The sequence below is a fragment of the Culex pipiens genome, chromosome 2 (assembly GCF_016801865.2).
Source record: "Culex pipiens pallens isolate TS chromosome 2, TS_CPP_V2, whole genome shotgun sequence".
Lineage (NCBI taxonomy): Eukaryota > Metazoa > Arthropoda > Insecta > Diptera > Culicidae > Culex > Culex pipiens.
In genome coordinates, this window is record NC_068938.1 from 27,934,041 (window position 1) to 27,950,916 (window position 16,876).

The following is a 16,876-nucleotide window of genomic DNA, read 5'->3' on the forward strand; positions in this document are numbered from 1 at the left end:
CCGCCCCTCCGTCACGAGATATCAAAAAACGGACCTCGGATTCGTGATCAGGGACAAAAGTTACCCCTTAGGACAAAGTTTCACGCAAATCGAAGAGGGGTCGGGGCAACTGCTGTGTGAGTTGGCGGAGAATTACCCATGTAAAATCGAATTTTCAATCAAAAAGCACTTAAGTGAAATTTTGATAAAGTGCACCGTTTTCAAGTTATAGCCTTTTTAAATAAACTTTTTTGGAAATAGTCGCAATTATATTTTTTTTCAAATTAGTGTCCGATGTCCGATTTTTCTATGTAAACAATATCTTCAATTTTTTTTTATATCAAGACTAACATTTCAATAGGGCGTAATATTGAATGTTTTACTTGTTAGCCTGATTTTAAAAATAAAATTTTGTTTTCGAATAGATCGGAAATTTTCACGAATGTTTCATATTTTATTTTCCTGTTTTTGAATCTTTGCATGGCAATATCTCAGCAACTAAGGGTCATAAAAGTTCAAAAATGCAAAATATAGAGAATTTTCTCAGCTTTTCAAATTGTTTTTAACCCTCCGGCAGTCGCGTAGTGGGCAAACATAAGCACTAATTTAAAAAAAAATTAATAATTGCGACTATTTTCAAAAAACTTTAAGGCCGATGCAAATATTTAAATGAAAAAAGTGTTTTAAAATGCATTTTACACTAGTTCAGTTGTTTTGCAATCATTAGTTTTCAAAAAATCTAAGATCTGACAAAAACAAAAATTGTATCGAAAAAAAAGATTTTGCATCGAAAATTTTCAAAAAATCTTAAGATTTTTCAATAAACCCAAACATGCTAAAAATGATTTTAAACGCAGGAAAATGTATTTTAATTTGATTTCAGCTGGTTGCACTTGAATTTTCATTGAAATTTTGAAGTTTATTGTAAAAATATTTTTTTTGCCCCCTGATTTTTCGGGCCAATTTTGAAGGGGGGGGGGTGACAAAAACTTTTAAAAATATTTGCACCAGCCTAATATAAAAAAAGAAAAAAAAAATGCAGTTGATAAATTTTTGCGAGCAATATTTCGATTTTTGAATAAAATCAGTATTGATTCAAAAAATCATTACTCGTCATGTCGTCATGTCAGAAAATAAAAAAGTTAAAAATAGCGTTTTTTTTTTTGCAAATCAAGTTTTAGTGACAAAAAGTGATATTAAAAACCGCCAATTTTTAACAGTGTTTATTTTTATTAGTTTAGTCCTTATCCATACCTACAACTTTGCCGAAGACACTAAATCGATCAAAAATTCCTTCAAAAGATACAGATTTTTGAATTTTCATACATCATTTTTGTATGAACAGCTGCCAAATTCGTATGGAAAATTATAAGGACAAACTAATGATGCAAAATGGCTTCTTTGGGCATACTGAAGGCACCAAAAAAGTTTCAGCCGGATTAAAAAATACAAAAAAAAAAATAAAAAAAAACATGCAAGGTTCATGGTCATTCAAAAGAGTTAAAGATCTACTGTCAGCCTATTCAATGTAGTGGAAAATGCTTTTTGATATGTATTTTCCGGTACTTAAAGCGTCAGTTTGTACTTGGCAAATCAAAAATAATTTGAACAAGATTGCCGCTGATTAATTCCAGGAAGCTAATTTAACAATCTCACCCTGGTAACCCAATACCATCTAGATTGCAACGAGTCGTAACAGTTGACAAGATTCGGGTCAATCAAGCCCTCTTACTGCTTTAAACTAAGCTAAACTAAAGCACCCCCATGGATAAACTGCGTCACATCAACAACGCCAAACAAGTTCTAGGAATTTGTCATGCTCCAAAAAATCAACCGATTACTCGACGTCGTCGTCGACGTCAATAATTTGTTCCAGTTGCTCCAACATAGAGAGTTGCCAGAAAGACACACGTGCTTCCGATGCTAGGTGAAAACCGTACAAATCTCGAATCTCCCAACGGGAACGCCCACCCCGAAACGTCTAAATTTGCTGTACGTGTAAACATACAGAGCAAAACAATTACACGCGCGCGCAACCCAATTTGCGTGTTTTGAGAAGTCTTCGGTTCCTCGAGCAACGGTATTGGACGTATTTTGAGTGTGCGTATCCAAAGAGATAAGTAAACAGTATCGACATCGTCTTCTTCTTCGAAAATCGAACGCAGTATGAATGCACGGAAAAAAATCTTCTTGTGAAAAAAAATTCTCTTGTTTGGAACTGAACTCGCGACCTTTTGCTTGCTGTTTAGCAACGGATTTCTTTCCGTGTAATCTCGACATTGGGTACTCCCACAGCTGATGGAAATCTGTTAATTGATCCAATAAAGTACTGTTCTGGGCTATAAATTGCAACCCTAATGCGAGAGTTACTGTTTGTTGAAGGTCTTTAATTTCCAAATTCGACAGTTATTTATCCTTTGATGGAACTTGAAATCTTATCTAGACCAGAAGCAGTGTTGCGTGTTTTTGCTGTACACGTATGGAAGCGATCGATGGGTGCAGATGAAGCACCAATCGATAAACTGTGTTACTGGAACGCAGCATAATGCGAGATGTCTAGGAAGTTTTTGGCCAAACGCCAGAGGGAACAAAATGTAGCAGACAGACACGCTGTGGTGCGATTCAATGAAACGAGAATTCAGCCTAGATTTTACTCTCAAATTTTACTGCAACTTAAAAACAATAAAATAAAGGATAAGTAATTTCACATTCAAGTGTAAAATAAGTTAATTCTTAAAAAAATGTGTAGAAAAAAAAGTACATGCACCATCTTCATACCGCACAAAATTAATTGCTCTCAATTAAAGGTTGAGATCATGCGCGGTGCAGTGAGGGTTGCGGAAAGCGGTAAGTAGAATAAAAAAAATTAGCGCGTAGAATGAGTTCGCTTCATCAAGCACCTCAAATTGGAGTAGGGGTAATTGATTTCAATTAGCTATTCATAACAGCACAACATCTACTACACGGACAGGTTAAATGGCGAGACGGACCAAGGTTGCAATTCGGTGCTATTTGGAATAATTAGGAGAGTTTTTTCAACTTTATTAGAGCTTGTTTTAGATTGTTAGATTAAATGTAAATATTTATATTTATTTATTGATAATATGAAGAAAACACATTAAAAAGTGTATGAAACATGAGCAAAAATTTAAAAAAGAAATCAGCATCCTTCTGATTGGCCTTTACGGATATCACCCTTTTTGGATTTACCAAAAAGTCTATTCACAAACGTCCATTCACAAAATCATACTTTTACTTAGAATTTGAGTCTTAGTCAAAATGTATAGGTACGCGAAAGTATGCCTAGGAGGTTTATTTATGAGTTTCATATTTCATGAAATTTATAAGTTCTGAAAATATTAGGGAATTTTTTTTTGTATTGCAATTCGTTTTATTTTTCAGCAAACAAAGAATAACGATTTTTTGAAATCAAAGAACTATATGAACCTATAGTTTATGTTCCGAAAGTAAAATAGAATTTTAATAGTTTTTAAGTCTGAATAAGTTTTCATGGAACATATCTAGAGTCTTTTTTAAAAAAAAGGTCCTATAAGCTATTGTGTTTCGTATGTTTATATGACCTTTTAAAAAAAGTTTGGATATCTGATTTCTTTCAATTACCGTAACCGGTATAACATTGACAGGATTTCAGTATATTTTTAAATAATTGTTAGGCAGTAGACAATAATTTGCTTCAGAACGGTTTTTTTCCTATAGATGCTCAGATGAAACTTAACAAAATGGTAAGTTAAATTTGAAATATTCACAATTAAATGGTTGTTTAACTAGGCGTCTTATTTAAAAAATCTATTTTTATGCAATATAGTAGAAGAACATCACCAAGAAATTTTTTTAAGTGCATTTTAAAATACTAACATCTATTGATCACCAAACATTTTTAATGAAGAAATTTATTCATCGATTAAGGGGTTACATACATGTATATTGGCAAAAAAGTCAGAGGTTAGTATGAGCACACACCTCAACTTTTTTTGAATTCTTTTTTCACGTCATTAAAATATACATTTGCACCTACTTTCAAAACAAATTTGAAGATATTTGGTTGCATCGTTGCCGAGATATAGCAATTTTAAGTTAGCAGTTTCAAAAAACGGGTGCCACGATATCTCAACGCAGTCTTGACCAAATCGGCTCAAAATTTTGGAGAATACTCGTTAAACCGATTCCGTGTGCATGACGAAGCCCGATTTTCAAAAAGTTCATTATAAAAAAAGATGAAAATATTTTTGTGTTTTTCATATTAAAAAACCGTTTGTTTTTGATTTTTGTATTTTTTATAAAAGCTAATTTTAAAAATTGGGCTTCGTCATGCACACGGGATACATCTTGAGAGTCTTCACCTAAAATTTCAGCCAACTTGGTTCATCCCTTCTCGAGATATCGTGGCACCTGTAAATCAACTCGGGGTTTAGAGAAAAACGCCAACAAAGTATGACAGCCCGCTTTGCGCATGGCAAAATTTTGAACTTAAATCGTCTCTAACTCAGTTTAATTATTAAATATCTTCATGAAACATTCAGGAGTGATTAAAAATCATGTTTTGAGTGGATTTATCAAATAATCTATAATATAAAATTTTGTGATTTTCTACATGTATGTAGCCCCTTAAGGCCGATGCAAATATTTAAAAAAGTTTTTGTCCCTCGGCCCTGGCCGAGGTCAAGGGGGGGGGGGCAAAAAAATAAAAAAATATAAAAATTAAAATAACAAGCCATAGTCTTCACATTTAAATGAAAAAAGTGTTTTAAAATGCATTTTACACTAGTTCAGTTGTTTTGCAATCATTAGTTTTCAAAAAATCTAAGATCTGACAAAAACAAAAATTGTATCGAAAAAAAAAGATTTTGCATCGAAAATTTTCAAAAAATCTTAAGATTTTTTAATAATTCCAAACATGCTAAAAATGATTTTAAACGCAGAAGAATGTATTTTAATTTGATTTCAGCTGGTTGCACTTGAATTTTCATTGAAATTTTGAAGTTTATTGTAAAAATATTTTTTTTCCCCCTGATTTTTCGGGCCAATTTTGAAGGGGGGGGGGGGGGTGACAAAAACTTTTAAAAATATTTGTACCAGCCTAAGTGTCTTAAGAAGAAAAAAGTATACGGAAAATCTGCCGATTTCAAAATAAGAAAAAACAAAAAAAAATATCTGTATTTTTAGATTTTGTTCAAGGAGGCAAAAATACGCAACTTTTTAACCAAAGAGAAGTACGACCAACAATATTTCCGCCAATTTATATTTTTTAATTGTGATTTTTTGAAAAAAAAGAAATGGAGAATTTGCCCGTAAACATTTAGTGACTACAGTTTTTAATGTGAAATCAAGTTTACAATCGAAAAGTACGTTACAGATTATTTTTTTCATAAAAAGCACCATTTTCGAGATATGGCCACTTAAAATGCAATTTGAACAAAAAAATGCCTTCTTTAGTTTTTTTTTAAATAGTCTAAAATAGATTTCTCAAATTCCTAAAATTTTGTCTAAGAATCATTGGATTGGACCTCTTGTTGCTGAGCAATTCTCTACGAAATCGGTCTTTTTTTTAATTTTAATTTTTGTATTTTTTTTAATCCGACTGAAACTTCTTTGCTGCCTTCGATATGCCCAAAGAATCATTAGTTTGTCCATGTAATTTTCCATACAAATTTGGCAGCTGTCCATACAAAAATGATGTAAGAAAATTCAAAAATCTGTACCTTTTGATGGATTTTTTTGATCGATTTGGTGTCTTCGGCAATGTTGTAGGTATGGATACAGAATACAATAAAAAAATTGATTCACGGTAAAAAAAAGTTTTAGTGGTTTTTTATTAAACTTTTTGTCACTAAAACTTGATTTGCAAAAAATCATCATGCATGAAATGCTAACTTTTCAGAAATTTCCAAGTTGTGCAAAAAATCTTTGACCGAGTTATGAATTTTATAATCAAAACTGTTTTTTTTTCAAAAAATCAAAATATTGGTCGCAAAAATTTTTCAACTTCATTTTTCGATGTAAAATCAAATTTGCAATCAAAATGTACTTTAGCGGAAATTTTATAAAGTGCACCGTTTTCAAGCCATTTTTAGGAAACTTTTTTGAACTTTGCACATGTTTGCCAACTTTTGAAAAAATATTTTTGAAGAGCTGAGAAAATTCTCTATATTTTGCTTTTTTGAAATTTGTTGATAAGACCCTTAGTTGCTGAGATATTGCCATGCAAAGGTTTAAAAACATGAAAATTAATGTTTTCCAAGTCTCACCCAAACAACCCACTATTCTCAACGTCGATATCTCAGCAACTAATAGTCCGATTTACAATGTTAAAATATGAAACATTCGTGAAATTTTCCGATCTTTTCGAAAACAATATTTTCAAAATTTTCAAATTGAGGAAAATTAAGATTAGTATTGGTTTAATTTTTTCAAAGTATTAAATGTAGAAATCAAACCTAACAAAAGAGATAATGTTCAATAATAAGTTTGTTTGAAATATAGTTTTTGATTCCAAAACTTTTTAGTTATTTTAAATCAGAAAATAGTATGTTTTGCCTTCCTCACTGAGGTAAGGCTATAATCCTGCTGTAAAAATGAACTTTGTATAAAAACGTCGTAGACCCACCTTCATGTATACATATAGACTTAGAATCGAAAACTGAACAAATGTCTGTGTGTATGTGTGTGTGTATGTATGTATGTGACCAACAAACTAGCTCATGTTTCTCGGCACTGGCTGAACCGATTTGACCCGAACTTGATGCATTCGACTTGGTTTAGGGTCCCATAGATCGAGTTTTATACAGATTGAAGTTTCGATAAGTAGTTCAAAAGTTATGTATAAAAATGTGTTTTCACATATATCCGGATCTCACTTAAATGTATGTAAACTATGTCCGGGTCCATCATCCGACCCATCGTTGGTTAGGTTATCAAAAGACCTTTCCAACGAGTCTAAAACATTGAAGATCTGGCAACCCTGTCTCGAGATATGCCCACTTAAGTGATATTGATGTACTTTTTGGAAGCCGGATCTCACTTAAATGTATGTAAACTATGTCCGGATCCACCATCCGACCCCTCGTTGGTTAGGTTATCAAAAGACCTTTCCAATGAGTCCAAAACATTGAAGATCTGGCAACCCTGTCTCGAGATATGCCCACTTAAGTGATATTGATGCACTTTTTTGAAGCCGAATCTCACTTAAATGTTATAAAATAGGTCCGGATCAACCATCTGACCCATCGTTGGTAAGGTTATAAAAAAGATCTTTCCAACAGGTCCAAAACATTCAAAATCTGGCAACCCTGTCTCGAGATATGTACACTTAAGTGATATTGATGTACTTTTTTGAAGCCGGATCTCACTTAAATGTATGTAAACTAGGTCCGGATCCACCATCCAACCCCTCGTTGGTTAGGTTATCAAAAGACCTTTCCAACGAGTCCAAAACATTGAAGATCTGGCAACCCTGTCTCGAGATATGCCCACTTAAGTGATATTGATGTACTTTTTGGAAGCCGGATCTCACTTAAATGTATGTAAACTATGTCCGGATCCACCATCCAACACATTGTTGGTTAAGTTATTAAAAGACTTTTCGAACGAGCCTAAAACATTGAAGATCTGGCAACCCTGTCTCGAGATATGCCCACTTAAGTGATATTGATGTACTTTTTGGAAGCCGGATCTCACTTAAATGTATGTAAATTATGTCCGGATCCACCATCCAACCCATCGTTGCTTAGATTATCAAAAAACCTTCCCAACGAGTTCAAAACATTGAAGATCTGGCAACCCTGTCTCGAGCTATGGTCACTTAGGTGAAGCTGGATCTTATTTAAATGTATGTAAACTATGTCCGGTTCCATAATCCGACCCATCGTTGGTTAGGTTATCAAAAAACCTTTTCAACAAGTCCAAAACATTGATGATCTGGCAACCCTGTCTCGAGGTATGGCCACTTATGTGATATTTATGTACTTTTTTATTCCGGATCTAAAAAATAGATGAAATGTTTGTACAATACCATCACATCAGCCATTGTTGGAAATAAGTGAGGAAGGCTCCAACCACGTAGGTGGATTAAGTTAGATTTTTATGTATGGACAGCTGCCAAAATTGTATGGAGACTTGTATGGGTAAACCAATGACACGAAATGGCTTATTTGGCCAAAGTTTGAGCCAAATCAACAAATACAAAAAAAAATATTTTTTTCCGAAAATATCTCCTTTGTCTCATTATCACTCTGATAAATTTTATTGGATTTTTAAAAAAATAAGTCTGGTAAGAAAATAAATCCGTCATCGTTTCTTGATAATTTAATTTTAAACAACCTTGATCAGTTTAAACTAAAAAGGATAGTAAAAATATGAAACGATAAGTCTTTTTTTTAAATCCATATTTTTTATATCAACAACAATTGCTACTCTGCACAAGCCATCCTCCAGGCAACATCACTTCAAAGAAGTCAAGGTGTTTCCCGTCACCGGTGGGGTCCACAGTCACGTCGAATGTGTCAAAAGAACGGCACCGCCACTAGCAAAACAGCAGCGCCGGCCATTCGTTCACCAAGATCACAGAACCAAGGTGCAAGCTGTATTTTGCCACTAGGTATAGCTTTTTTATTATTATTTTAACAGTGAGTCTTTTTATGCTCGGCTTATGCTCGTCCAACCCCCCCTTTGACTGCGCACCGTAGAACATGGCTCAGATGAAAAGAAAACACGCTGGCGTTAAATAAATTATACACCACCAGCGCCGAGAGAGAGAGAGTGGGGGAGTCTCGTTTGGAGGAGGATAAAAATATATAGTGCAGGACCATGACGGAATCCGACTCCTTGTTAGGGTTGTTGAGGCCAGGATCGAATTGGCGAAGTTCAACGAACGATTTTTGTCCGGGCTTCGTTGAGGTGGGTATGACCAGCGTAGTACACTCAAAACAGAGAGCACTGACAGAAAAACAGTCTGAACGAGCCAGAAATACTGACAAATTAGTCAGATAACGAGACATTCCTCGTTCGGGTGTAGTATTTTTATTCTTTTCCTCCGTTCCGTCTACACCGGAAATGCCCAAAGTTTGGCTGCACTGCGGAAAATGAGCACACCGACGACCTATCCGTTGACACGTGGTTTGACACCACGGACGAATCTCGTTTTACCAAAAGAACAACTCGATTGTCGTTGCACAAGGGCTGTGTACCTAATAAAAGCTTGAGTTGACCTTTCCCGCGGGACGGGTCCCCGAGACTTCATTAGGTGAACGAAGAAAGAACGAGCAAACATACGTGCGGGGGTAAGATCGTAATATTCTTTCTCGAGAACCGACATCCTTTTTCAACGGGTCCCCGAAGCAAACATTCCCGCAGCCAGTTACGACGTTGTGGAGAGAGAACCTTAGTCCGGAATGGTGAACCTTAAATATTAAAGAAGTTTTTGAAAAACGTACCAATAAATTTTAACTCTTTGTTCGTGGTTCCCAGTTTCATGAACGCTTGTTCACGGTTTTGGGAACTGATTTTTCTCCGTGTAAGATATCATTTCCCTTTTCTAGGATCCTCAACAAGAAAACCGTAAAGCGACCTCCCGGAACACATTTCCTCCCCGGTTTATTTTTTATCCCGACAATCTTGTTCCAGTGCAATCGCTTTCTGGCTTTATCACATCTGCAACGTAGGAATTTTCGCCTTCCCCAGAATGTCATCGTCGTCATCGGGCCCAGGGTCCTTCTCGTTATCGTCACCGGAGCACCGAAGTCTTTTTCTGTATACTGTGTGTGGGAGTTGTGGGATTGCCCACCCGGAATGTGGAATGTATCGAGGGGGACGGACACTTCGGTATCCCTCTTTCCTCAGGCTAAATGCCAAGAATCGACCACAATGGGATGATGATGTCGTAGGTTACAACGACGATAAAAGTGGTCTGGAAGGTCAGATGGTTTCGTTTTATTTTCGAGGTTAGGGAAATTCGCAATCAGGCACGAATGAAAAGGCCAGGACTAACTAAACTTATTCATATCAGAACTTGTTACAAATTACACCATATTACATCGCAGTAACATCCAGCAACATCCGCAGAACAATCTCACACTCAACAAGCTGTATTTGCCCTTCCTCAACAAACCAAAGATCGTGTGTTGTTTACATTCGCGGAAGTAAACACCCTGTGCCAGTCCAGCCGGCAACCTGCAGCAGCCAGAAGATTGTTGCCATCAAATATTTATTTTCAGACCACACGAGAATTCAGATGCTCCCCGCCACTAAATAGAAGAGTAAACAAGCAACTCCGTGGCGTTCATGAGTCAGAACGATTACGCAATTTGCGGCCCCCCGGTTTGTTCCGTTTTGGTTCAAGTTCACAGCTTCCAGCGACTGGAAGAAGCTGCTGCCTCGGATCGGTTAATGACCTTCCACACTTCGCACTCCTTGCGTGATGATCAGCTTGAGTTTGGATTTGCGCGTAGCGTAAGAGCTCCGCAAGGGATTTCAAACTTCTATTTTTTCGAACACCATTAATCTATATTTTACCCGCAATTTGAATGCTAATCGATAAGAAATAGCGGGTTGGGTGGGTTTCCTGTTTTGAGGAAGCAGTGCCTGTGGGGTTTTTTTTTGGGTGGGTTATTCAAAAGCTTTTCTCCATTTTTAGATTAAGACCCATTTACGGATAGGGTGTCTATTTTTTATCAAAGAATATTTTTGAATGAATAGTTTTGTAGTTTTATTCCTTAAATTTTGACTTGAATAAAAAATTGAAGTGTTATAATAAGGAAATATTTTTCCTCTTCCAGACATCTATTTTAAACAATGTTTAGTAGTTCATAAACCTATTTTACCAAGAGTTTGAAGAACAAGAAAAATACCAAAAATTAATTAAAAATATAAGCAAAACAGTAAAAGTAGTAAAACAAATTTAACAATAGAAATGCATGAACGAACGGTTAAAATCGAATTACTCAAAAATTGAAATAGAAAACGAAGTGAAACATATTTTTCGTGGAACAAAAAGTTGTTCAAATTGATCTCAATAACTTTCGAATGAGGGAACGGCGAAGCAAAGAAAAACAGAATCGAAAAGTATAACTTTTTAGAACTTAAACGAGTGCTTTAAAACTTATTAGTTTAGGTTTTTTTTTACCGTAAAGTAATTCTCTTGAGGATTGTTTTGATTTTTGACATGCAAATGTGATTTGTGTGTTTTAGGAACTGCTTGAAATATGAAAAATGCATCGATGCAGTATAAAACTCGATACATTACTATATTTTCGCAGCATTCCTCGTATTGGCCTTTATAATCATTTGTTTATCGTATTTGTTTTATTTGTGATTTTTTTAAATTAAAGACTTGCAATGAAAACATTTAGCATTTTGCCCAAACTTGCAATCAAATTAGTCAATATTATAATTTGATTCTACGTTAAATATTTCCATTGGGGTAATTCTCCGTCAACTCACGTAGCAGTTGCCCCGACCCCTCTTCGATTTGCGTGAAACTTTGTCATAAGAGGTAACTTTTGTCCCTGATCACGAATCCGTGGTCCGTTTTTTGATATCTCGTGACGGAGGGGCGGTACGACCCCTTCCGTTTTTGAACATGCGAAAAAATAGGTGTTTTTCAATAATTTGCAGCCTGAAACGGTGATGAGATAGAAATTTGGTGTCAAAGGTACTTTTATGTAAAATTAGACGCCCGATTTGATGGCGTACTAATTTTTGGAATATCTACCTTGATCCAGAAGGGTAATTTTTTCATTTAGAACAAAAAATTTCATTTTAAAATTTCGTGTTTTTTCTAACTTTGCAGGGTTATTTTTTTTAGTGTAACAATGTTCTACAAAGTTGTAGAACAGACAATTTCAAAAATTTTAATTTAAAAAAATAACCCTGCCAAGTTAGAAAAAAACACGAAATTTTGAAATGAAAAATTTTGTTCTAAATGAAAAAATGACCCATCTGGGTCAATGTAGATTTGAAAAGTACATTAAATTTCCCATAAAATGACAAGTTCCAAAAAAATTTATAGTCGAGTAACGGAAAATGATTTCGTGTGAGTTGGTAGAGAATTACCCATTGAGTATTTTCTCCCCGATTTTTCAGAAATTTAAAGAATCCAACTGCTTATGACTAAAAATGAAATTCCCAAAACATGTATTTTTATTCTTATTTTTGAATGTTTTTGATTTGTTTTAGGGGACCACAAAAGACATCTTTTGAGCCAAATCTGGAATGATTTTTTGAAAAAATAAAGTGTTTTTTCAACGTTAATTTGAACAAATCATAATATGATGATTTTCAAGGAAAATTGAATTTGTAATCAAAAAGTACTTCACCATATTTATTGATAAAATGTGTCGTTTTAATATTATAGTTACTTTTAAGTATACATTTTCGTTTTTTAGGTTTTATTAGTTTAACAATAAATTCTTGCAAAAAACACAACTGAAAAAATATTTTTAAAGAGCTGAAAAATAATCCTATAGCCAGAGCTTTGAAAATGAGACAAGTTGCTGAAAATTTTCTAAGCCTTTCCAATTTTTCAGACGTGCTTTTCGTTAAAAAAATATTTTTTCATTTAAACACTATTTTTCCAAAAAAATATATCTTTTAAGATTTTGAATCAACACGCACTATGGCTCGTACAACAAAGATGAAGAGCATTTAGCCATACCACTTAGAATGTAAATAAGAATGTTCAATAAAGACATATTTAATTCAGAAAATTTATTTTAATGTCCCCTAAAACAAAAAAAAACAAAAAACAAATCGCCGTGTACCTTTTTTGTGAAAAGTTCTAACCATAACGTACAAATTTGCCGAGGACACCAAATCGATCCGGAAATCCTTTCTCAAGAATTTTAAACATTTATATACCAATCAGGTATGACCAGCCCCCAAATTTGTACGGAGGCTAGTATTAAAAAACTAATGATGCAAAATGATTCGTTTTGAAGTAGGGAATGCATAGATAAAAAAATCATCCAATCAAAAAATACAAAGAAAAGTCGATTGGCGAAGTCGTACAGAAACACCCTAATGTAAAATAACTGGAATTTTCATAACATGATTTTTCATTTACCACAAAAGTCATGAAAGACATGTGCTTCATTAGGTTTATTCAAAAACATCAATAAAAACGTTTCTTAATCCACCATTAGGTGGTTGGTGCCTTCCTCACATTAACAATTTATTTCAATTCCGAAGTTTGCATTGTTTCCAAATCAAGTTCCAGCACCGAAAAAGACTTGATGAAAATAAGTTTATGAGTAAAAAAAAAATCTTATACAGACTTTTCCAGAAAACATGCAGACTATCATTTGAAGCAATGTGGCAACCGGGCGTTTCACATCTGGCGCGACTCTCGCACGTAAACAAAAAGACCCGGCCTTTTGAGGTTATGCAAAAATCACCTTTTTTGTATCTACAAAAAAACTTTTTCATGGCATAACTTTAAAAGTACTTCACTAAACAGAATAAAATTTAATAGGGTCTTAGGGGACCCCAAAACGAACAGAATAAGGCGGCAAAAATCAGTTCAGCCAGTTCTGAGAAAATCGTGTGGAAAAAAAATCATGTCTACACACATCCCCACAGACATTCGTTCAGAATTTGATTCTGAGTCGATAGGTATACGTGAAGGTATATCTAGGAGGTAAGAAGTTCATTTTTCGAGTGATTTTATAGCCTTTCCTCAGTGAAGGCAAAACTAATTATATAACAAATTATAATAAAAATGAAGAACTTTTTGCGAAAAATTAATAAATTTACAAATTGAATTGATGAATGAAAATTATTTTTATCATTTCGTTTCTATTCATTGTAAATTAAAAGATGCTTGTTTTGTTTCATTAATAGTTCCGAAAAAAAACAACATTTGAAATTTATCACATAAACTTCAGTTTTTGGCATTGAAATAAAAATCAATAGTTTCCAAGATATCGTGGATTAGAAAATGTGGGCTAAATGTGGCTAATTGCAATTTTTCATAATGTCCAGTCTTTGAAAAGCCAGTCTTCTACCAAAGGTTGGATCTACAATGTCAATACAACAAAATTGTAGAGAATTTTTTGTACTATTGGATTTTTGTTCAGTTTGGACACAATTTTTTTTTAATTGGAAAAAATCTCTCCTTAAAATGGTTTATAATTTAAATACATTGCACACCACCAAAATTTCACGAAAGTTGTTTCAATTATAACGTCCAAAAATGATTTTTGAAAAAAAAAATCAGGGGATTTTTCAAAAGTTACCATTTAGCAAAACCACGTAACTTGATCGAAAAAACAATTATCATGCAATATAGCTCAATAAAGTATAAGTCCTGTGTAACATATCAAAAATGAAAAAAAAGAAGCCCAAAAGGCATCGAAAAAACTTTGTTCTGGTTTGATTCAATCATTTTTAAAAAATTTCCGTATAACGACAAGCCAATCTAATGAACAGCTCCCAAGAGACTTGTATTGATAAACCAATTATTCATAATGGTTTATTTGGACACAAATAATCGATGGACAATAATTCATCCAAATCAAAAATTACAAAATTAAAAATCGCTGAAAATTTTATTCAAGCTATATATATAAGATTACAATTGAACTTTGTTTTACTAGGCAGGTTACTCTAAGATCTTTTCACAAAACAACACCATATCTCCTTTTGTCTCGTGCCTTCCAAATTGTCTTTGAACCCTGCGGCGGCATTAGTCAGATCCCCCAAAACACCGCTGCTGCAAGGTGAAATCGTCAACAAAAACTCATTAGGCCCGGCCGCGATATATGTAACACTGGCGGACTTTGGGTCCACCCGGAGTACACATCCGGAGGGGGCTCAACTTTCGAAAAGAAATGTGCATCAACAGCCAACCGAACCAAATCTCTTCGCCTGGCGGTAACCAAATCTGATTTATATACGCTGTCAAAGAGGTGCGGAAAGGGGTGACGCTCATAAATCAAGTGACAGTGCGCGCGCGGTCTCGAGTGACATTCCGTGAAAGGGAGGTTTGAACTTTTTTTTTATTTTTGTACAGTGCCAAACTGACGCTGTATTGATGAAGTACATGCGTCTCAGTAGCTGAAAGCTACCTTATTTTTGAAGTGGCATCAGAGGGTACTGTTAGATGGATTCGGTGGAAGCTGATCGATCGAAGTGGCGGCTTTTTCGCCGTCATTTTTATCCGATACACCTGGTTCGAAGAAGAAGGAGGAGGAGGGTTTTGAATTTCAATGGGTAGTAACCCTTTTTTGAATAAAACCCATCGATTGGCGCTGGATGGGTGGAAATCGATTATTGAACAGCTCCGGGAGATGCTTCCGAAGTGGATTAGATGGGGAAAGTAACAGTAGATTGATGAAATTGTTGCTCTTGTATCAAGTTTACTTTTAAGTTTTAGCGGAAGTAAGATGGAATTTGAGTACAAGAGTTTGAAAAGCGATCATTAATTTATCAGCGACTAAAATAAAAAAATTGTAAATCATTTAAAAAAAAAACCTATGTTTGAAAATTACACCACATCTCTTTGAATCCAACATAATTCAAGCATAAAACTGAGTTTGTTATAACTCTACGTATACGTTTGCTGTTGACGGACATCAACCAACAGCAGCATCACCTACCATTGCTATGCCAATGAATGTGTCGCGCGTGTGTGTGAGTTCGGAAAACGACGTGAAAATTTATTGTTCACGCTAAACGAATTAATTGGTCTGGTCTGGTGCATGTCGGCAAATAGAGCGCTCATCATCACCATACCAAACTCTAGTCAGAGCCAGTGTTCACCGGTCTCCAAACGGTACCTTTACAGCTCCCGTACCCAGGCGTTGGACGGACACTGTGAGAAATATTTATTTGAATCTTGGTGAATTAAGTTACAACTAAAACAACTGGTGAAGATAAGTTTTTTTCATCAGTGCACCTCAACAGCGATGAAGTTGTTCAGTGAGGAAGATAAAAGTAAAACCAATTTGTAGGAAGACAGCAGCATCGGCAACAATCGCATGGATGCATCAGCGGATGATAACGAACGTGTCACGTTTTCTTGCGTGCATCATGTCGGCTGGCTGCAACTAACAGCTCGCTGGCTAATCCCATTTGTATGATCTCCGTGGCGTACCGTCGTGGACTACCCAACTCACGAAGGTAGCAGTCGTATAACGGATCTCAACTGTCGTCACGTTCTGGTGCAGTTCACTTTTACTCTGTTTTTCAAACAATCAAATTTATTGTGCAAATTTGTTCCAGTGTCGATTGTTGTTGTTACCTCCTTAACGACTTGAGTTTAGAAAGCAATAAATTTGGCTAATGAATGCTTGTAATCGGTGAATCGAACATCGTAACCTCACTTGGGCTAGAGAGGGTACAAAGAGTATGTCAACACGTACGGCGGACTCCGGATTGTAGCTGCGGTCACGTATTGGTGTTAATGGTCCTATTCTTCCGAGACTTTAACTGCACTTGATCGTAATCTTTGGAAGGGTAGTTTAAGTTGTACCGCGGAGACACGTGAAATCGCTTCAAATGCCAGCTGTATTTTTATTTGTTTTACTTCAATTTGTGTTTAACCATCACATCGCTCTTTTTGCTAGTTATCGCTGCTGAAACAGAGTTGAAAATCCGGTGCCATGCTGTCTGCCTGTCTCCTTAATACATTCGTTAATTATTTAGTAGACACTGTCTGGACACTTTTCTTCCCCACTTTTTTTTCAGCTTAAACCTTCAAGTGTACGAAAATCAACTCCAATTCGTCCCGAACTATTTAAACTCCCAAAAGACCTTCACACGAGCCAAACTTTGCAAAAGATTCCCATAAATAACGCAACATGCAGTGAACGGGCGCGGAACAAAATCGACCGTTTTTTTTTGTTTGGCGGCCTTCAGCTCAAAACCCCAGACTTGCACCGAGACT

General features: G+C 35.2%; 1 protein-coding gene across 2 annotated transcripts in view; it reads right to left on the minus strand.

The window, feature by feature from the left end:
- Window positions 1-16,876, minus strand: part of LOC120426649 (centaurin-gamma-1A) — a 245,349-nt gene that overhangs the window by 192,107 nt on the left and 36,366 nt on the right. The window lies entirely within an intron of this gene.